Below are 22,425 nucleotides of genomic sequence, written 5' to 3' on the forward strand. Positions count from 1 at the left end.
AAAACATCGATTTTATAGCTATAATAGGACTTATTTGAATATTTTTTGTGGTAAATTTGTTAAAATTAATATTTCCAACTAACGTTTAAATTTTATTCTATTGAAATCGATCATATATTAATGAACAAGAGAATATGGGTATTCGGAAGTGTCCTACCTTTTCTTTTTTCTTACTATATAAATGCTATACCATAAGGATGCGTTAGATGGGGCCTGTGGTTGTAGGCAGTCGTTGGCGGACAAAGGAGGACAAAGAACGAACACAGGAAGGAAGGTAAAATTAATTTTAAAAAAGGAATGTTTAATTAAGTTTATCTTTTTAGACTTTTATTTGATGTCCAGGGTGTTTTTAATATCAACATGCAACAGTCACAGGCCCCATCTAACGCATCCTTACTTCTTTTCTTACTATATAATGCTATACCATAAGGATACCGTTAGATGGGGCCTATGGCAACAGTTTTCCAGATTATCTTTAGAGCAGTTTTGCAAGAAATATTTTTTTGTGGTAAAGCAGCGTGTCATGATATGTTAGGCTTGAACCAGTTTCCTGTCAATGCAATATGGTTACAAAATAATATTTCCTATCATTGTTATTTTTCAAGTCTTCTTGCAGTATGGTCAACATGTCCTTAAAATGGCTGTTCGGTATATTACATACATCTGTCCATTGCGTAGAGCAATATTTGTTTATTTGGCATAAATGTTTGCCACAATTTGAAACAGTGTTTGCAGTAAGATACAGGTTTTTGTTCTTAAAGGTCAAGGATATATTAACTTATAGGGTCAAAGGTCATGTTAGCTCTTCAAAAGTCATGTTAGCTCTTGTCCGGGCTGTAACCTTTTTACCAAGTTATTTGATATCTGGATCTTTCTATTTATCTATAAGTTTTGACTATACAAATTTTTATTTATAGTCTGGTTGCAAACATAATAACATTAGCTATGAATAGCAACAAATAACAGTCACATTACAATACAAACAAATAAGCACATAGACTATGAAGAAAGTATAGGAGAAGATATATATTCGATACAGAGTTATGGTTCTTGCACATTGCATATAATCTCATTGTTATTTGTCAAAATATTTAGTGCAATTGAATTCTATTTTTATTTGTTGGAGTTACAGTTACAAATGTCAAAGTACAAAAAGGGGAAATAAAATCATAAATATCCTTGCATCAAGATATAGTTAAGGTCTTTGCATTGCATCTCATTGCCTGGAACATCATTCCATTTGTCACATACAAAAAGGGGAGGTTTGGTGACTTTGCTGATTTAATTAATGCATAAACATCTTAATTTGTAAGTTACAGTACTGTCATTAAGTGTTTAGGCTTGTCAAAAAAAACAAAACGAAACAGCTTTGTTTGCTATCAGTGGCAATATATTTGGATGTGGTGAACCATGAAAAGGGCCATAACTTATTTATTTTGCATAACACATGTATATCCTGATTATATGATGAAATTTGTTAAGTCGAGTACTTTTTGTTTATTTGGGTCAGGACTTAATCAGTTATCTGAAAAATAAAATGCAACATCTTGATTTGCCAGAGAAATGAACCAGTATGCCTATACTCTAAAATTAATTCTCTAAATAAATTAATTGGATAAAAATGATTATGTTGTAGCTCTAAAACCAAATACTCTGTCAAAAGTCATTGTCTTGATTTGCAATTGATCTGAACCAGTATCCTCTAAAACATTAATTTGGGAAAAACATGTCAATGCTGTGAACCAACAGCCTCTCAATAGACATTTTCTTGGTTTACATTATATCTGAACCAGTATCCTCTAAAAGGTTAATTGGGAAAACACTGTCAGGTCTGAACAAGTAATCTCCCAGTAGTCAATTTGGTTTACAATAAAACTGATCCAGTATCCTCTAAAAGGTTAATTGGGAAAATCAATGTCTGGTCTGAACCAGTAATCTCTCAATAGTTACAATTTGGTTTACAATAAAACTGATCCAGTTAGTATCCTGTAACAGGTTAATTAGGAAATGTCAGGTCTGAACCAGTTATCTCTCAATAATCAACTTGGTTTAAAATGAAACTGAACCAGTATCCTCTAAAAGGTCAATTGGGAAAACCAGTGCCAGGTCTGAATCGGTATCCTCTCAATAGTCAACTTGGATTACAATATATTTGAACTGGTTAATTGGGAAAACCATGTCAGGTCTGAACCAGTATCCTCTCATAGTCAACTTGGTTTTCAATAGATTAGAACCAGCTATCATCCTCTAAAAGGTTAATTGGGAAAACCAATGTCAGATCTGAACCAGTATCATGCTCTCATTAGTCAACATGGTTTACAGTATATTTGAACTGGTATCTCTAAAAGGTTAATAGGAAAACCAATGTCAGGTCTGAACCAGTATCTTCTCAGTAGTCAACTTGGTTTACAATATATTTGAACTGGTATCTCTAAAAGGTTAATAGGAAAACCAATGCCAGGTCTGAACCAGTATCCTCTCAATAGTAAACTTGTCAACATGGTTTACATTATATTTGAATTGGTAATCCTCTAAAAGGTTAATTGGGAAAACCAATGACTGGTCTGCACCAGTATCCATTCAGTAGTCAACATGGTTTGCAATATTTTTGAACTGGAATCCTCTAAAAGGTTAATTAAGAAAACCAATGTCTGGTCTAAACCAGTATCCTCTCAATAGTCAACATGGTTTATGGTATCCTTGGAAAACCAGGTCAGGTCTGAACCATCCCCCCAGTGGTCAATTTGGTTTACAAATAACAATATATTTGAACCAGTATCCTCTAAAAGGTTAATTAGGAAAACCATTGAACCAGTTAGTGTCTTTCCAAAAGCCATTGTCTTAATTTGGAACGGATCATCAGGCTCTCGACCAATTTTCTCTAAAAAGCAGTCATTTTGGCATTTTAATATCTTTCAATCTTAATAATGATATTTTCCAAATTGGTTACACTTTCTTACATATTTTGGGCAGACAAATGTAGCTAATCATTTTCTAGAAATTTCAAAATTAATGCAACTTGGTAAAATGTGGAGGGCGGGCTTTTTGCATAACGTACATCTGCTGGTAACATTATCATTTTAAAGGATCTAGAATCTTCTAAGGTACTTTATACTACAATTTTGATATGGGACTTTGTTTATCCTTCCTCTGCATCCTTCCCTTGCACTGTTCTCCTGCATTGTTCAGCATCCCTGCACATACCCTGCATGCACTAAAGTTCCAAGTCAAATTGAGTGTAATGTACCATTAAATTTCAATCATTTTCATGTATTTTCATAAGTCTACTTTAGTATATAAGTAATTCAAATGAAATGTTCAGCATGATGTTATGTTGTGTAGGATAGTCTGGTCAGTAATCAAATCTCAAGGTAACAGACAAGGGCACATGTATTATACACATTCATTTAATTTTTAGTACTTACATTGTGTCTCGGTAACAATACTGAAACTTAAAAAATGTTAATAATGAAATGTGTTGAGAGTCTGGTCTGTTCCTCAAATATTAGGTCACACATGACAGCACTTTGTCCAGATTCATCATATAATAAATTGATATGCAATGGATTTTAATGAATCATTGTCACTTCCATGTTGCAATTCTGAAAATCCTGGTGACCACATGGGGATATGCTTAAAGTAACATAGTAAGGTGGGCTGACAAGCCGGCTCAGTCTGTGTTGTAGGTACTTTTGTCACCAACTTAGTGTGTGTAGTAAACTTATATAAATTTAGACCTAGCTTTCTTTAATAACAAGAGTTTTTGGCCAGTAACAGGTTTCCGTTTATGATTTGGTTATAGAATGGGGCTAATGACACCAGTTGGGGCTGCAGGTTAATAATTTATGTCCAGACTGACATAGTGTCACCAAACCTGGTGTGTAGCTAGTTGAGGCCATTTGGTTCAGGTCTGTGTTGCTTTCCTAGTAAACTTTTGTTTGTATTGACATATTGTCACAAAGAGGAATGTATAGCATTTAGTATATAATATTATGGGGACCTAGCTTTATAATATAGTATGTAAGGCTTTAGGGATCAAGGTCAAAATTGGTGTTGAATTACAGTTAGGGCCACCAGGGCCAAGGTCACTGTTACTAAAAACTGGAAAAAAAACTTCTGGTCAGTAAGATTATTTGGAATGACCTATTCTGACCAGTTGGAGTTGCATATAATATAGCATGACCTAGCTTGGAATGTATTTGGGGCTTTTGTGCTCAAGGTCAAGGTCACTGTAACCTTTATTAAAACATAATCTTGTCACCAAACTTTGTGTGTATAAGCAAACTTAAACAGTTTGTATTAATTGATACTTGAGTTGGGTCACAGAGTAATAAAGAAAAAAAACGAAAACAGTTTCTGGTCAGTACTTACCCAAGACAAAATGGCAAAGAGGTACTGGGTAAAGGTTTATGAATAAATCATAATAAATTTTTAAGGCAGATTAATTTATTTTTGGCAACATATTTGTGACAAAATATTATCTAAAAGGGACTAGATTCTGTAAAGAATAAGTATATAATATAAAAGATCAGGTTTTTGAAAGCTTGTCTACATAACATCTGTTTGTGATTATTCGAAATGGGGGAAATACTGCTACTGGTTCATGTTTAAATATTGCATTTAAGGACAATGTCGTTTATTTCTGAAGCATTAATTTTGTAATCTTTTAGCTGATTTTATAGCAGATATGGAGAAATTGTAAAGCAACATGTGTATATTGGTGTTTTCAGTTTTAGGTGGTTAACTATTTTGACAAAAATGCCATTAAAATTTCAAAAGGTAAGGGTATAGGTCATCTTCCAAAAATACTGGAAAAGTCTTTGATAAGGGAAACAGGGGGACTGGCTGCTGGTTCATATATCTGCATTAAGACACTTGTCATTCATTTCTAGGGAATGTTGTTTATGTTATAGGTCAGCTGATTTTGTCACACAATTTTAAAAAGGTTACTTTTCTCCCATGTTTAGTCAAAATTCCTATAATTTTGTGTTGGTCATCTTTTGAAAATACTTTGTAGCTCACTATAATTGCTTGCTACTGGTTAATATCAGAATACAGCATATTTGTCAAATTTGTAAACTTAGCTGTTTGGAATATGCCAGGTAGGACTAGGTAAAGAAATAGTGGCTATGTATACTCACTAATATTGAACTTGTGTATTTCAGTATTAATTAAGGTACAGTGTGTTTCTCATTAGACTTCCAGCCCTGTTTGCCACATACAAATGTATCGTGTATTTATTCAATTTCTGACCTATCCACCCTATACATTTTGGTTATTTATTCAGAAACTCAAAGCAATAGTACATATTTTAGGATTTTTAAGTGTCACACACACACACACACACACACACACACACACACATATATATATATAATAGAAAATATTAAAAGTTATTCCTGGATAAGTATATAATAAATAAAAAAGAAAAACATCCAATGGGTTTCCTCTATCTGTATTTCTGTCCACCTACCGGTTTCATATCATAATCATCAGGGCAGACATATAAAAAATGTGTAGTTGCTTTGCAACGACACATGTTTATACATGTGTACGCAACGTTATTTTATGACGTCATCAATATTTGTTTAGTTTTGGCTTAAATATATCAAAAAAGTAACGTTCTTTAGACAACCTAGCTGAAATATTATTATTATGAAATTTATAAAAAGGAAAAATTAAATACTGTGGGTCAGTTTTAGAGCATAGATCTAAATGTTCACTAACAGGCAATTGTCTTGTTGATGGGTCTCTTATTTGCTGATCATGAACTGTCCTTCTGTTTCTTAATTTGTCACCTGTTTGACCAATATAAAACTCTTTGCATCCATTGCAAATAAAAACATACAGAACATTTTGAACAGTACAAATTTGTACTAAGCAATAAATACCAACAGTTCACTACTTTGTGCTGAAAATAAAATGATGAATTTATAAAATTCTAGCATTGACTTGGTACATATTTTTTATCATAATGAGGCCACTTTAAGTGTCAGTTCAAGGTCAAGGTTGTATGATGAGATCAGAGGCTAAATCTTTATCTTTTTACCTGTTTAAAAGATTTTAACGAAGTTGGCATAAGTTTTACCAAAGTAAGATGACTTTCAGTCATGTTGGTTCAGTGTCAAGGTCATATTTTGAGATCAAAGGTCAGGTTTTCATGTACATTCCATATCTTCAACATAGAAAAAGACCTATATAACTATGCAACTTTCAGTCAAGTCCAGTCAATGTAGTATATTGTAGGGTCAAGTTTATGTGGTGAACTGGTCAAATAGGCAGTATTTCAAGTCTGATTTATATTCTTGGAAATATTTTCAAATAAATTGGGCCTAGCATATCTCTTTATTCAACATGTTACAAAATTAATATACTTACACATCAAGTTTAATGAAGCTGTATGTGGTGAAAAAAAAAACTAAAATAAAGACTTTACATCGGTGGATTGAATTTAGTTTAAACATTATTATAAGTCAGTGTTAAGAGGATGTTATGATTTGGGAATAACCATTTTAGTGCAGAGTTAGAATCTTTTACTACATAAAGGTCAGTGGGCAGTTTCATACTGCACACCATTTTAGTCTTTAAAAGAATTATGTTCAAAATTGAAAAAAAAAAAGAATGTAGAAGATCCTTTGAATGCTACAAGTTTTGAGAGGTAATGAAATGTGCCATACCGCTCATGTGCTCTAAGCTCAGGCTTAAGCAGGTTACTATAAGTATTGTTTACTTTTAAGTTTACCATATTTCTTGACTTGTCTTCACATTTCGTATGAAATTAGTTCAGCATATGATTTATTAAATGAGGTATTTAAAAAAGCTCCATATTTAAAGACTGAAAGATTAGATCAGTTCTCTTTATTCTACTCTTGCTTTTCTATCAATACAGCTTATTCGCTGTGCTTGTATCTTCATTCAGCTAGCTTTCCCATCCAGCTTCCTTTCCTATGCTGCTAGTGTCTCTATCTCATCCACCTATAGATCTCTCACTAACTGTCCCGTGGTGTGCTCCATGATGCTACTTAAAGGGTCTATATTTCTTCCTTCTAACTATCACACCCACCTAGCCCTAGCTAGCTATCCCATGGTGTCCCCCCATGATGCTACTAGGGTATATATTTCTTCCATCTTACCCTAACTAGCTATTCCATGGTGTCCCCCCATGATGCTACTAGGGTATATCTTCCTTCTAACTATCACAAACTGTCTCTAGCTACCTATCCCCTACTGCCATTAGGGCCAAAATTACATCTAGCTCTCACATGTTCTGCCGGGTTGTATATTTCATCCATCAAGCTAGCCAAAGCTGCTACCAAGAAAGATGTTGCATACAGCCAGCCAGCCCATGTTTCTTCTAGGGAGCACTTTACATTCTTTGCTTCTTAAAGCCTACAGCCTATATATTCCAATATCCTATAGGTCTTATTGGGAGTATATCACATTCTGCAAACACATCTTTATACTAGCTATATATTAAATCCAAGTAGCTCTCCTGTGTGCTACCTGGTTGTATATTTCTTCCATCAAGCTAGCTAAAGCTGCTAAATTGTATGGTTGTATACAGCCAGTTAGCTTTTCGTCTAGCTATTGTTCTTCTTGACCTTAGTCTTTCAGTCTTTTAATATTTAGCAACTTTTAATTACAAAAATATTTAAACTAGAAAACTGGTTTATCATCATGGAAATATGGTTACTATGAAGAAGCAGTTTCACTTAAATGGCCTACCACAGAAATAAATTCAAAACAATTCAGCCTGTATGAGTTTTTGCTGTTTGATAGAATCCTTTCTAAGCAATTTAAAACTTGAAGCTTTTAAGCTCTGCAATATAATGGTTTTCAAAAATTAATATTTGAAAAATCATTGCTTTTGGTTACTTAAATTCTAGTCCCAGAACCAAGGGATATTCTTTACATTGATTTTAACCACCAAATTTGTTAGTTTGTATCTCTTAAACAATCTAGACTAAATTTGATAAGTAGCCTTTTTGGACCATTTTCTCCACAGTTACTATCCTTTACTGTCAAATTGTAAATAATGACTGTCTTCTGCTCAGTTTTTACTTTCCTTTGATCTGGACTACACTGTTTCTATATAATCTAGGTCAAGTTTCATAACTGTATCACCAGAGTCATTGCCCTTGAATTAGTCAAAATTCTGAAACTAATGATGTCTGCTCATTGAACAGAGTATTTGTTCTTTGATCTCCGAAACACTGCTACAGAATATTGCCAATAAAATCCGAGTAAAGGTCATTATCACTAAGTTAAGACCAGTATCTCGAGAGTAATGCCCCTTGAATTAGTCCAAATTTCCAATTGATACTGGTTGTTTTTATCTATTTAGTAAAGTTTTTGTTCTTTGATCTCAGTCGTACTGAATGTGTAGGTCATGTTATATAATCTGCAAGTGAAAAAATTTCCAGAGTAATGACTCTTGAACAAGTCAAAAATTGCAAGTTTGACATCTCTCGTAGTAGAGAATTTTAAAATTAGAATTAATTTGATTTGTATATATATTTGGTACTTTAGTTGTTTCTGGCATAATGTTTGACAAGGGAGTGAAGCGTTGGTTGCTATTTCTTAGCATTTGTACTATACTCGATGGCTGGGGTTTAAAGTAAATTTAAGGTATGAAAGTCAGTCCTGTTAAAAGTGAATAAATTTTGGTTTATGGTGCATTTAATTCAAACAGGGATCTTTAGTACTGACAAGGTTTCCAGGTTACAAGGTCAAGAAAAAAATAAGATTGCTAAGGTAGAAAATTGCTGTATCGATATTTTTGTGGGTGATACTTCCAAAAAGGTCTTTCTTGACAGTTTGTATTATTAATTTGGCATTCTTGCAATTATGTAACTGAAATATTATACTTCTTAAAACTTCGGCATTATTTATCAAAAATGTTTCCTTTATTAATTAAATTTACTGAAATTAATTGGCATCTAGGAAAATCATTGCAAAGTCTGTATATTAAGGAATAATTTTGTAAAATACAGTGGTTCTAAAAGTTGATATAATGTGTAATGTTTAAGTGGCAAGGTAAATGAGTTGAATGAATGCAAAAGTTGATTTCAAATTTCTTGAATATTTAATCTTAGGGGCAAAATTTTAATGAAATCGAACAAAATCATAAGGTAGTTGTAATTGGATAATAGAAGATATTTTGGTAAAGTTCAATAGTGAACAGAGTTGTTCCAAAAACCACCAAGGTTACAGCCCTTGAATTAAAATAAATTGTCACAATTTATATTGTTACTATATTCCTTTATCCTAAAAATGTATGCACTTTGTCATCAGTCATAAAATAAGTCACTAGGTCAGATCATAAAAAAATCCTTGTTAGCACAACACAGGAGACCTTTACCTATCTTCATATATATACAAGCTTGGTCATTGTGGGTAAAAAAGTAGGTCATGAGGTTAAAAATCATAGAAAACCAATGTTAACACTGTAAAGAGGTATTTTCTACCCCTATTCAATAAATTAAGGTCAAAATAGAAACTTGGCAATTTTATGTTAAAAAGTAGGTCACAAGGTCAATTTTGAAGTCTTACCAAGGCAGAGGCCAAATTTTCTAGGTAACCGGAATAAAATCATTTTGAATGGTGTGAAATAAATTAAGTACATCTGTGTTAAAATTCACCAGGTATTATCTAATACAACTTATAACCTTATTTAGTGAGAGGAATGTTCAAACTGAATCATTTGAGGTCAAAAGTTGGATCACAGACAAATCTAGGTTACACTCTAGTTTAATATAGTAAAACTTGGTCAAGCAATCTAGCACTATTGTGACCCTTTTCATTTTTGTAAAATTTATTTAATATCGTAAAGTTTTGAATAATTTTGGTGTTTCAGTTTAAATTATTTTTATGCTTGATATTGCATTAAATTCTTGTTAGGATAAGGACTTTTTTCAGTTTTTAAGAGGTGAGTTATTGTGATCACCATATGGCCGTCATCTGTCATCATGCGCTGCGTGTCATGCATCGTAAAGAATTTGACTGAGAATACTTTAGAGGTCACAGTTTTAGCTCAGTCTTTATGAAACTTGGTCAGAATCCTCAATAAAATCTCAAGTTTGTTAATGGGTGATTTTGAATAAAAAATACTCTTTAGAGGCCACATTTTTTACCTCACCTTTATGAAACTATGTCAAAATGATTTTCTTGATAAGAAATGAGGATAAAATTTAAACTGGGTTGCCTGAGTTTAAAACTAGGTCAACCTGTCAAATCATAGCAGAGACACATTTACTACATGATCTTGGTCAGAATAATTGTCTCTTTTAAATCTAGGTAAAGTTCAAAAACTTGGTTATCTAGGTCAAAATCTTTGTCACAAGGTCAAGTTATAGAATGACATTTACACTCCAAATGTCACATTTTTTACCTAAATATCTCCATGAGACTTGGTTGGAATGTTTCTCTGTTTAAAATCTAGGATAAATTTGTAATTGGGTCACTTTGGGAAAAAAACTCAAGGTCATTTATTCAAATCATAGAAAAACTTAAAAAAACTGTAGCAGTGACTTTTCCAACTTGATCTTCATAAATTTTTGTGGGAATGTTCAGAAGTGGGGTACCTGAGGTCAAAAACTATGTCACTAGGTCAAATCATTGAAAAACTTGATAAATGGTCAGGGCCCTCTTGTTTGTTTTGTTTTGTTAGCTCAGCAATGCTCAGGTGAGTTTTTGTGTTCGCTCGATGTCCGGCGTCTGTCTGTCGTCTGTCAACATTTAGCTTGTGTATGCGATAGAGGCTGTATTTTTCATCTTCATGAATTGTGATCAGAATGATTGTCTTGATGAAATCTAGGCCGAGTTCAAAAATGGGTCATCTGGGGTCAAAAACTAGGTCACTAGGTCAAATCAAAGAAAAAACTTGTGTATGCTATAGAGGCTGTATTTTTCAATTGATCTTCATGAATTTTGTTCAGAATAATTGCCTTAATGAAATCTAGGTCAAGTTTGAAAATGGTTTATCTGGGGTCAAAAACTAGTTCACTAGGTCAAATCAAAGAAAAACCTTGTGTATGCGATAGAGACTGTATTTTTTAATTGATCTTCATGAAATTTGGTCAGAATGAATGCCTTGATGAAATCTAGGTCGAGTTTGAATATGGATCATCTGGGGTCAAAAACTAGGTCACTAGGTCAAATCAAAGAAAAACATTGTGTATGCGATAGAGGCTGTATTTTTCAATTGATCTTCATGAAATTTTGTCAGAATGATTGCCTTGATAAAATCTAGGTGAAATTCGAATATGGGTCATCTGGGGTCAAAAACTAGGTCACAAGGTCATATCTAAGAAAATTGTTTAAACTCAAGAGACCACATTTTTAGTCCAATCTTAATGAATATTGGCCAAAATATTTGTTTCAATGAAGTCACTAGGTTAAACATGTTTACACTGTTATAGTATGTTTCTCAGGTGAGCGACCTAGGGCCATCTTGGCCCTCTTGTTTCGTTTTCCTGCCAATCTTCCAGACTGCTGAGGAGGAGATGCTGCTTCAAAAGATTGGCAGAGTTGCTTTTTGTTACAGCTGCCAAGGCCTGACAGATCCCTTAACTATTAATCAAGACATATCATTGTTGCCATCGAGGATAATCCGGTGTCTATATATCTGCAAGATGAAAATGTGTGGAAGTGACTGGTCTACAATTCTGTTTAGATGAAGGTTGTTCCTTTGTGTTTTGACAGATGGGAATCGGGGATTGTGAGGATTTTATTTCTTTCAGGTCCACAGCCTGCCAATGACAACTGACTGTATGTCCCGTCCATACATGCAGTCGGCAGGAATTTCTTTCAGCATCAAGACCTGCCTAGGACCACCTCTATGGGGTAGGCAGGATTTCTTCTTTTTCAGGTCCAAGGTCTGCCAAAGACAGCTAACATACAGAGATGCAGAATATTTTTTTTTTCAGATTTCAAGGCCTAGCAGATCCCTTAATTGTTGATCAAGACTACTTGCGTAACCTTCGAGGACCCGGTGTCAATATGTCCGCAAGATGGGAAGCGTTAATGGGGACAACTGGTCTTCAATTCTCGCCGGCGTGTTGCTAGATGATAGTTGTTCCTTTGTTGAGAGAGACGGAAATCAGGGATTGCAAGGATTTCTTCTTTATTTCAGGACCATACCCTGCCCAGGTCTTCTAATGCATGTTTTACTTGGACGGAACATACATTGGGCAGGATTTTATTTCTTTCAGGTTCAAGGCCTGCCAGGAACGGGCAGGATTTTCTCTCTTTCAGATTTCCTTTGAATTTTTGCCTTCTGTTACCAGGACAGGCCAGATTGTCAGATTTGTTTTTCATGTAGCTCACTTCTGCAGTATTAAATTCTTGCCTTATTAATTAGTAAGTAACTTCTTTAACATAAAATAATTTCAAGTTCAGTTTTTCCTGTTTTGGCTTTTTTCTTATTACAAGCTTGGGAGCCAGAGACACTGTATTTCCCATGGAAATGCGAAATGGTGCCAGTCCTTCAGTAGGGACATTGAGGGAGCCAAACACGGTGCAAGTCCTGTATGTTCTCTGCCTTCAATCTTCTAGACCTCTACTGCTGGTGTATTCTGTTCGTAAGTATATTCTCTTTAAGGTAAATTAATAGTTATGAATATTTGTTCTCGGAATTTGCACTAAAATAATAAACCTAATAAGCCTAATTTCTTATTTTCTCAGCTGGTAACTGTATGAAGATAAATTATATTCAAGACGGAGATGCTAGTATAAGAAACAATTTATCAACAAATAGCTTTTTCAGAAGAAAAATATTTAAGCATGAAAGCTGCACTTTATATCCTAATTGATTATAATGATAGAATTTGAGTACATGCTTTATAAATTCCAAGATGTTTGAGGTTTCATGAATATATCTAACATTGCTTACTTTTTGAATTCCTTCCCATTTTTTACAACACTTTACCCCAGAGTATGACTCCAAAACAAATAATTTGGTCCATCAAGGGAGGTAATAAAATCAGTGGATTTATTAATACTGTTAACTATTTTAAATCTGATGTTCAAAGCTGTGATAAATATATAGAGAATATTTGTTTGTTTTAGTGTAAGATCGAAATATATTTCACCGAGTGAACACTATAATGCAATATTTTTCGGGAGACAATCAGAACATTGTTTTTTTGGACTTCAAAGATTATGCGTCATAAAAATCTGAAAAGGGGAAATAATTCTACCAAAACTGAAGGCAACCAAGTTATTATGCCCCCGAAGGGAGGCATATAGTTTTTGAACCGTCTGTCCGTCTGTCGGTCCGTCGGTCTGTCAGTCTGTCTGTCTGTCAGTCTGTCCGCAATTTTCGTGTCCGGTCCATATCTTTGTCATCGATGGATGGATTTTCAAATAACTTGGCATGAATGTGTACCACAGTAAGACGACGTGTCGCGCGCAAGACCCAGGTCCGTAGCTCAAAGGTCAAGGTCACACTTAGACATTAAAGGATAGTGCATTGATGGGCGTGTCCAGTCCATATCTTTGTCATCCATGGATGGATTTTCAAATAACTTGGCGTGAATGTGTACCACAGTAAGACGACGTGTCGCGCGCAAGACCCAGGTCCTTAGCTCAAAGGTCAAGGTCACACTTAGACTTTAAAGGATAGTGCATTGATGGGCGTGTCCGGTCCATATCTTTGTCATCCATGGATGGATTTTCAAATAACTTGGCATGAATGTGTACCACAGTAAGACGACATGTCGCGCGCAAGACCCAGGTCCGTAGCTCAAAGGTCAAGGTCACACTTAGATGTTAAAGGATAGTGCATTGATGGGCGTGTCCGGTCCATATCTTTGTCATTCATGGATGGATTTTCAAATAACTTGGCATGAATGTGTACCACAGTAAGACGACGTGTCATGCACAAGACCCAGGTCCGTAGCTCAAAGGTCAAGGTCACACTTAGACGTTAAAGGTCATTTTTCATGATAGTGCATTGATGGGCGTGTCCGGTCCATATCTTTGTCATCCATGGATGGATTTTCAAATAACTTGGCATGAATGTGTACCACAGTAAGACGACATGTCGCGCGCAAGCCCCAGGTCCGTAGCTCAAAGGTCAAGGTCACACTTAGATGTTAAAGGATAGTGCATTGATGGGCGTGTCCGGTCCATATCTTTGTCATTCATGGATGGATTTTCAAATAACTTGGCATGAATGTGTACCACAGTAAGACGACGTGTCATGCACAAGACCCAGGTCCGTAGCTCAAAGGTCAAGGTCACACTTAGACGTTAAAGGTCATTTTTCATGATAGTGCATTGATGGGCGTGTCCGGTCCATATCTTTGTCATTCATGCATGGATTTTAAAATAACTACGCATGAATGTGTGACACAGTAAGACGACGTGTCGCGCGCAAGACCCAGCTCCGTAGGTCAAAGGTCCTAAACTCTAACATCGGCCATAACTATTCATTCAAAGTGCCATCGTGGGCATGTGTCATCCTATGGAGACAGCTCTGTTTTTATTCTAATTTGTATCATTTGTTATGCTTAACAAATGGACCAAGTTTGAAAGAAATATCTCCATTATTTGTCAAGAAATATTACTTTTTGTGTCATAAGCCCGATTGGGCAATGTTACCAGTCTGACAAATAACAGTCACATTATAGTACAAACAAATAAGACTATGAAGAAAGTATAGGAGAATATATATATTCGATACAGAGTATGGTTCTTGCACATTGCATATAATCTCATTGTTATTTGTCAAAATATTTAGTGCAATTGAATTCTATTTTTATTTGTTGGAGTTACAGTTACAAATGTCAAAGTACAAAAAGGGGAAATAAAATTATAAATATCCTTGCATCAAGATATAGTTAAGGCCTTTGCATTGCATCTCATTGCCTGGAACATCATTCCGTTTGTCACATACAAAAAGGGGAGGTTTGGTGACTTTGCTCATTTAATACATAAACATCTTAATTTTTGTAAGTAGTACTGTTATTAAGTGTTTAGGCTTGTCAAAAAAAAAATAACCAAAACAGCTTTGTTTGCTATCCATGGCAATATATTTGGATGTGGTGAACCATGAAAAGGGCCATAACTTATATATTTTGCATAACACATGTATATCCTGATTATATGATGAAATTTGTTAAGTCGAGTACTTTTGTTTGTTTGGGTCAGGACTTAATCAGTTATCTGAAAAATAAAATGCAACATCTCGATTTGCCAGAGAAATGAACCAGTAGGCCTATACTCCAAAATTAATTCTATAAATAAATTAATTGGATAAAATAATTATGTTGTAGCTCTAAAACCAATACTTTGTCAAAAGTCATTGTCTTGATTTGCAATTGATCTGAACAGTACCCTCTAAAACTTTAAATTTTGGGGAAAACATGTCAATGCTGTGAACCAACAGCCTTTTCAGTAGACATTTTCTTGGTTTACATTATATTGAACCAGTATCCTCTAAAAGGTTAATTGGGAAAACACTGTCGGGTCTGAACAAGTAATCTCCCAGTAGTCAATTTGGTTTACAATAAAACTGATCCAGTATCCTCTAAAAGGTTAATTGGGAAAATCAATGTCTGGTCTGAACCAGTAATCTCTCAATAGTTAAAATTTGGTTTACAATAAAACTGATCCAGTTAGTATCCTGTAACAGGTTAATTAGGAAATGTCAGGTATGAACCAGTTATCTTTCAATAATCAACTTGGTTTCAAATGAAACTGAACCAATATCCTCTAAAAGGTCAATTGGGAAAACCAGTGCCAGGTCTGAATTGGTATCCTGTCAATAGTCAACTTGGATTACAATATATTTGAACTGGTTAATTGGGAAAACCATGTCAGGTCTGAACCAGTATCCTCTCGTAGTCGACTTGGTTTTCAATAGATTAGAACTAGCTATCATCCTCTAAAAGGTTAATTGGGAAAACCAATGTCAGATCTGAACTGGTATCGGGTATGCTGTCATTAGTCAACATGGTTTACAATATATTTGAATTGGTATCTCTAAAAGGTTAATAGGAAAACCAGTGTCGGGTCTGAACCAGTATCTTCTCAGTAGTCAACTTGGTTTACAATATATTTGAACTGGTATCTCTAAAAGGTTAATAGGAAAACCAACGCCAGGTCTGAACCAGTATCCTCTCAATAGTAAACTTGTCAACATGGTTTACATTATATTTGAACTGGTATCCTCTAAAAGGTTAATTGGGAAAACCAATGACTGGTCTGCACCAGTATCCATTCAATAGTCAACATGGTTTGCAATATTTTTGAACTGGAATCCTCTAAAAGGTTAATAGGAAAACCAATGTCTGGTCTGAACCAGTATCCTCTCAATAGTCAACATGGTTTATGGTATCCTTGGAAAAACCAGGTCAGGTCTGAACCAGTATCCTCCTAATGGTCAATTTGGTTTACAAATAACAATATATTTGAACCAGTATCCTCTAAAAGGTTAACTAGGAAAACCATTGAACCAGTTAGTATTTTTCCAAAAGCCATTGTCTTTATTTGGAATGGATCATCAGGCTCTCAGCCAGTTTTCTCTAAAAAGCAGTCATTTTGGCATTTTAATATTTTTCAATCTTAATGATATTTTCCAAATTGGTTACACTTTCTAACATATTTTGGGCAGACAAATGTTGCTAAGCTAATCATTTTCTAGAAATTTCAAAATTAATGCAACTTGGTAAAATGTGGAGGGCAGGCTTTTTGCATAATGTACATCTGCTGGTAACATTATCTAGATCTTCTAAGGTACTTTATACTACAATTTTGATATGGGACTTTATGTTCATCCTTCCTTTGCATCCTTCCCTTGCACTGTTCTGCATTGTTCAGCATTCCTGCACATACCCTGCATGCACTAAAGTTTCAAATCAAATTGAGTGTAATGTACCATTAAATTTCAATCATTTTCATGTATTTTCATAAGTCTACTTTAGTATATAAGTAATTCAAATGAAATGTTCAGCATGATGTTATGTTGTGTAGGATAGTCTGGTCAGTAATCAAATCTCAAGGACGCAGACAAGGGCACATGTATTATACACATTCATTTAATTTTTAGTACTTACATTGTGTCTTGGTAACAATACTGAAACTTAAAAAATGTTAATAATGAAATGTGTTGAGAGTCTGGTTTGTTCCTCAAATATTAGGTCACACATGACAGCAATTTGTCCAGATTCACCATATAATAAATCACGTTTAATATGCAATGGATTTTAGTGAATCATTGTCACTTCCATGTTGCAATTTTGAAAATCCTGGTGACCACATGGGGATATGCTTAAAGTAACGTAGTAAGGTGGGCTGACAAGCTGGCTCAGTCTGTGTTGTAGGTACTTTTGTCACCAACTTATTGTATAGAGTAAACTTACATAAATTTAGACCTAGCTTTCTTTAATAACAGGAGTTTTTGGCCAGTAACAGGTTTCCGAATATGATTTGGTTATAGAATGGGGCTAACGGCACCAGTTGGGGCTGAGGTTAATAATTTATGTCCAGACTGACATAGTGTCACCAAACCTGGTGTGTTGCTAATTGGGGCCATTTGGTCCAGGTTTGTGTTGCTTTCCTAGTAAACTTTTGTTTGTATTGACATATTGTCACAAAGAGGAATGTAGAGCATTTAGTATATAATATTATGGAGCCATCCAGCTGGCTTACGGAAGGTCGGTGGTTCTACCCAGGTGCCCGCTCGTGATGAAATAATGCACGGAGGGGCACCTGGGGTCTTCCTCCACCATTAAAGCTGGAAAGTCGCCATATGACCTATCATGTGTCGGTGCGACGTTAAACCCAACAAAAAAAAATATATATATATATAATATTATGGGGAACTAGCTTTATAATATAGTATGTAAGGCTTTAGGAATCAAGGTCAAAATTGGTGTTGAATTACAGTTAGGGCCACTAGGGCCAAGGTCACTGCTACTAAAAACTGGAAAAAAAACTTCTGGTCAGTAAGATTATTTGGAATGACCTATTCTGACTAGTTAGAGATGCATATAATATAGCATGACCTAGCTTGGAATGTATTAGGGGCTTTTGTGCTCAAGGTCAAGGTCACTGTTACCTTTATTAAAACAAAATCTTGTCTCCATACTTCGTGTGTATAAGGAAACTTAAAACAGTTTGTATTAATGGATACTGGAGTCAGGTCACAGAGTAATAAAGAAAAACAAAACAACAGTTTCTGGTCAATACTTACCCAAGACAAAATGGCAAAGAGGTACTGGGTAAAGGTTTATGAATAAATCATAATAAATTTTTAAGGACAGATTAATTTTATTTTGGCAACATATATGTGACAAAATATTATCTAAAATGGACTAGATTCTGTAAAGAATAAGTATATAATATAAAAGATCAGGTTTTTGAAAGCTTGTCTACATAACATCTGTTTGTGATTATTTGAAATGGGGGAAATATTGCTACTGGTTCATGTTTAAATATTGCATTTAAGGACAATGTCGTTTATTTTTGAAGCATTAATTTTGTAATCTTTTAGCTGATTTTATAGCAGATATATGGAGAAATTGTAAAGCAACATGTGTATATTGGTGTTTTCAGTTTTAGGTGATTAACTATTTTGACTAAAATGCCATTAAAGGGTATAGGTCATCTTTCAAAAATACTGAAAAAGTCTTTGATAAGGGAAACAGGGGGACTAGCTGCTGGTTCATATATCTGCATTAAGACACTTGTCATTCATTTCTAGGGAATGTTGTTTATGTTATAGGTCAGCTGATTTTGTCAAACAATTCAAAAAAGGTTACTTTTCTCCCATGTTTAGTCAAAATTCCTATAGTTTTGGTCATCTTTTGAAAATACTTAGTAGCTCACTATAATCGCTTGCTGCTGGTTAATATTAGAATACAGCATATTTGTCAAACAAATTTGTAAACTTAGCTGTTTGGAATATGCCAGGTAGGACTAGGTAAAGAAATAGTGGCTATGTATACTCACTAATATTGAACTTGTGTATTTCAGCATTAAGGTATAGTCTGTTTCTCATTAGACTTCCAGCCCTGTTTGCCACATACAAATGCATCATGTATTTATTCAATTTCTGACCTATCCACCCTATACATTTCTGTTATTTATTCCAAAACTCAAAGCAATAGTACATATTTTAGGATTTTTAAGTGTTACACACATATATATATAGGGGCAATATGGGGATATGGTATATATACTTTTTTCAATTTAGGAACTTACTTTATTTTTCAATGTTAAATCTTCCACAGACATTGCATGATTTTAAACTTGTAGGTCAAGTCATGAAATCTTTATCTTTGGAACTACTTTAAGAAACAGTTGGTAAAAAGATACCTTTCTTTAAGTTTTGATTTCTGAGCATATATTTTATAAGTAGTATAGGGGCCTCTTGCCCGTATACTACTTTTATAAACTGATTCAGTCGGCAACTATTGAAGTAAAGTTTTGATAGAGCATTTCTGTCTTTGCTGTCAGGAAGAAAAAGTGTTTGTATTCAAATCTGTGAGATCATTTGGAAGCGTATAATGCTATTAGCAAAATTGTAGCTAAAAAACAAAACATTCAGGTCTTCATTTTCCTAAAATGTCACATATATACACATATATAGCTTTTTACAAATTCAGTGGAAAGTAGCCTAATGCTATATACATGTGGAATAAATTTTGGACAGAATTTCAGTATTTTGAAAAACACCTTTGGCAATATTTATTGATTAATGTGGTTTAATTTGTACTAAGCAATAAATACCAACAGTTCACTACTTTGTGCTGAAAATAAAATGATGAGTTTTAATAAAATTCTAGCATTGACTTGGTACATATTTTTTATCATAATGAGGCCACTTTAAGTCGTCAGTTCAAGGTTAAGGTTGTATGATGAGATCAGAGGCTAAATCTTTATCTTTTTACCTGTTTAAAAGATTTTAACGAAGTTGGCATAAGTTTTACCAAAGTAAGATGACTTTCAGTCATGTTGGGTCAGTGTCAAGGTCATATTTTGAGATCAAAGGTCAGGTTTTCATGTGCATTCCATATCTTCAACGTAGAAAAAGACCTATATAACTATGCAACTTTCAGTCAAGTCCAGTCAATGTAGTATATTGTAGGGTCAAGTTTATGTGGTGAACTGGTCAAATAGGCAGTATTTCAAGTCTGATTTATATTCTTGGAAATATTTTCAAATAAATTGGGACTAGCATATCTCTTTATTCAACATGTTACAAATATATGTACACATCAAGTTTAATGAAGCTGTATGTGGTGAAAAAAAAAACTGAAAAAAAGCTTTTACATCGGTGGATTGAATTTAGTTTAAACATTATTATAAGTCAGTGTTAAGAGGATACTATGATTTGGGAATAACCATTTTAGTGCAGAGTTAGAATCTTTTACTACATAAAGGTCAATGGGCAGTTTCATACTGCACACCATTTTAGTCTTTAAAAGAATATGTTCAAAATTAAAAAAAAAAAAGAATGTAGAAGATCCTTTGAATGCTTTGTTTTGAGAGTTAATGAAATGTGCCATACTGCTCATGTGCCCTAAGCTCGGGCTTAAGCAGGTTACTATATAAGTATTGTTTACTTTTAAGTTTACCATATTTCTTGACTTGTCTTCACATTCCGTATGAAATTAGTGCAGCATATGATTTATTAAATGAAGTATTTAAAAAAGCTCCATATTTAAAGACTGAAAGATTTAGATCAATTCTCTTTATTCTACTCTTGCTTTTCTATCAATACAGCTTATTCGCTGTGCTTGTATCTTCATTCAGCTAGCTTTTACCATCTAGCTTCCTTTCCTATGCTGCTAGTGTGTCTATCACATCCACCTATAGATCTCTCACTAACTATCCTATGGTGTTGCTCCATGATGCTACTTTAAGGGTCTATATTTCTTCCTTCTAACTATCACACCTACCTAGCCTTAGATAGCTATCCCCTGGTGTCCCCCCATGATGCTACTAGGGTATATCTTCTATCACATCCACCTAGCCCTAGCTAGCTATCCCATGGTGTCCCCCCATGATGCTACTAGGGTATATATTTCTTCCTTCTTAAACTACCACATCCATCTTACCCTAACTACCTATCCCATGGTGTCCCCCCATGATGCTACTAGGGTATACTTCCTTCTAACTATCTCCTCCATCTTTCTCTAACTAGCTATCCCATGGTGTCCACCCATGATGCTTCTAGGGTATATATTTCTTCCTTCTAACTACCACATCCATCTGTCTCTAACCTAAGCTATCCCATGGTGTCCACCCATGATACTACTAGGGTATATCTTTCTTCCTTCTAACTATCACAAACTGTCTCTAGCTGCCTATACCCTACTGCCATTTAAGGGCCAAAATTACATCTAGCTCTCACATGTACTGCCGGGTTGTATATTTCATCCATCAAGCTAGCCAAAGCTGCTAAATTGTATGGTTGTATACAGCCAGCCAGCCCATGTTTCTTCTAGGGAGCACTTTACATTCTTTGCTTCTTAAAGCCTATAGCCTATATATTCCAATATCCTATAGGTCTTATTGGGAGTATATCACATTCCGCAAACACATATTTATACTAGCTATACATTAAATCTGAGTAGCTCTCCTGTGTGCTACCAGGTTGTATATTTCTTCCATCAAGCTAGATAAAGCTGCTAAATTGTATGGTTGTATACAGCCAGCTAGCTTTTCATCTAGCTATTGTTCTTCTTGACCCTTTGTCTTTCAGTCTTTTAATATTTAGCAACTTTTAATTACAAAATATTTAAACTAGAAAAACTGGATTCTCATCATGGAAAATGGTTATATGAAGAAGCAGTTTCATTAAATGGCCTACCAAGAAATAAATTCAAAACATTCAGCCCGTATGAGTTTTTGCTGTTTGATAGAATCCTTTCTAAGCAATTTAAAACTTGAAGCTTTTAAGCTCTGCAATATAATGGTTTTCAAAAAATTAATATTTGAAAAATCATTGCTTTTGGTTACTTAAATTCTAGTCCCAGAATCACGGGATATTCTTTACATTGATTGTAACCACCAAATTTGTTAGTTTGTATCTCTTAAACAATCTAGACTAAATTTGATAAGTAGCCTTTTTGGACCATTTTCTCCACAGTTACTATCCTTTACTGTCAAATTGTAAATAATGACTGTCGTCAGCTCAGTTTTTACTTTCCTTTGATCTCGACTACACTGTTTCTATATAATCTAGGTCAAGTTTCATAACTGTATCACCAGAGTCATTGCCCCTGAATTAGTCAAAATTCTAAAACTAAATTAAATGATGTCTGCTTGATGAACAGAGTATTCTTTGATCTCGGAAACACTGCTACAGAATATTGCCAATAAAATCCGAGTAAAGGTCATTATCACTAAGTTAAGACCAGTATCTCCAGAGTAATGCCCCTTGAATTAGTCAAAATTTCCAGTTGATACTGG

The 22,425-nt window shown here is 34.4% G+C and overlaps 1 long non-coding RNA gene across 1 annotated transcript in view; it reads left to right on the top strand.

The window, feature by feature from the left end:
- The first annotated feature begins 218 nt into the window (after window positions 1–218).
- The window catches only part of LOC123557024 (uncharacterized), a 55,073-nt gene continuing 32,866 nt past the window's right edge, over window positions 219–22,425 (top strand). The window contains exons 1-2 of the long non-coding RNA XR_008370970.1: window positions 219–274; window positions 12,433–12,581. This is a non-coding gene — a long non-coding RNA (uncharacterized LOC123557024). The remainder of the gene's footprint in view (window positions 275–12,432; window positions 12,582–22,425) is intronic.

The sequence above is a fragment of the Mercenaria mercenaria genome, chromosome 5 (genome assembly GCF_021730395.1).
Source record: "Mercenaria mercenaria strain notata chromosome 5, MADL_Memer_1, whole genome shotgun sequence".
NCBI classification, from domain to species: domain Eukaryota; kingdom Metazoa; phylum Mollusca; class Bivalvia; order Venerida; family Veneridae; genus Mercenaria; species Mercenaria mercenaria.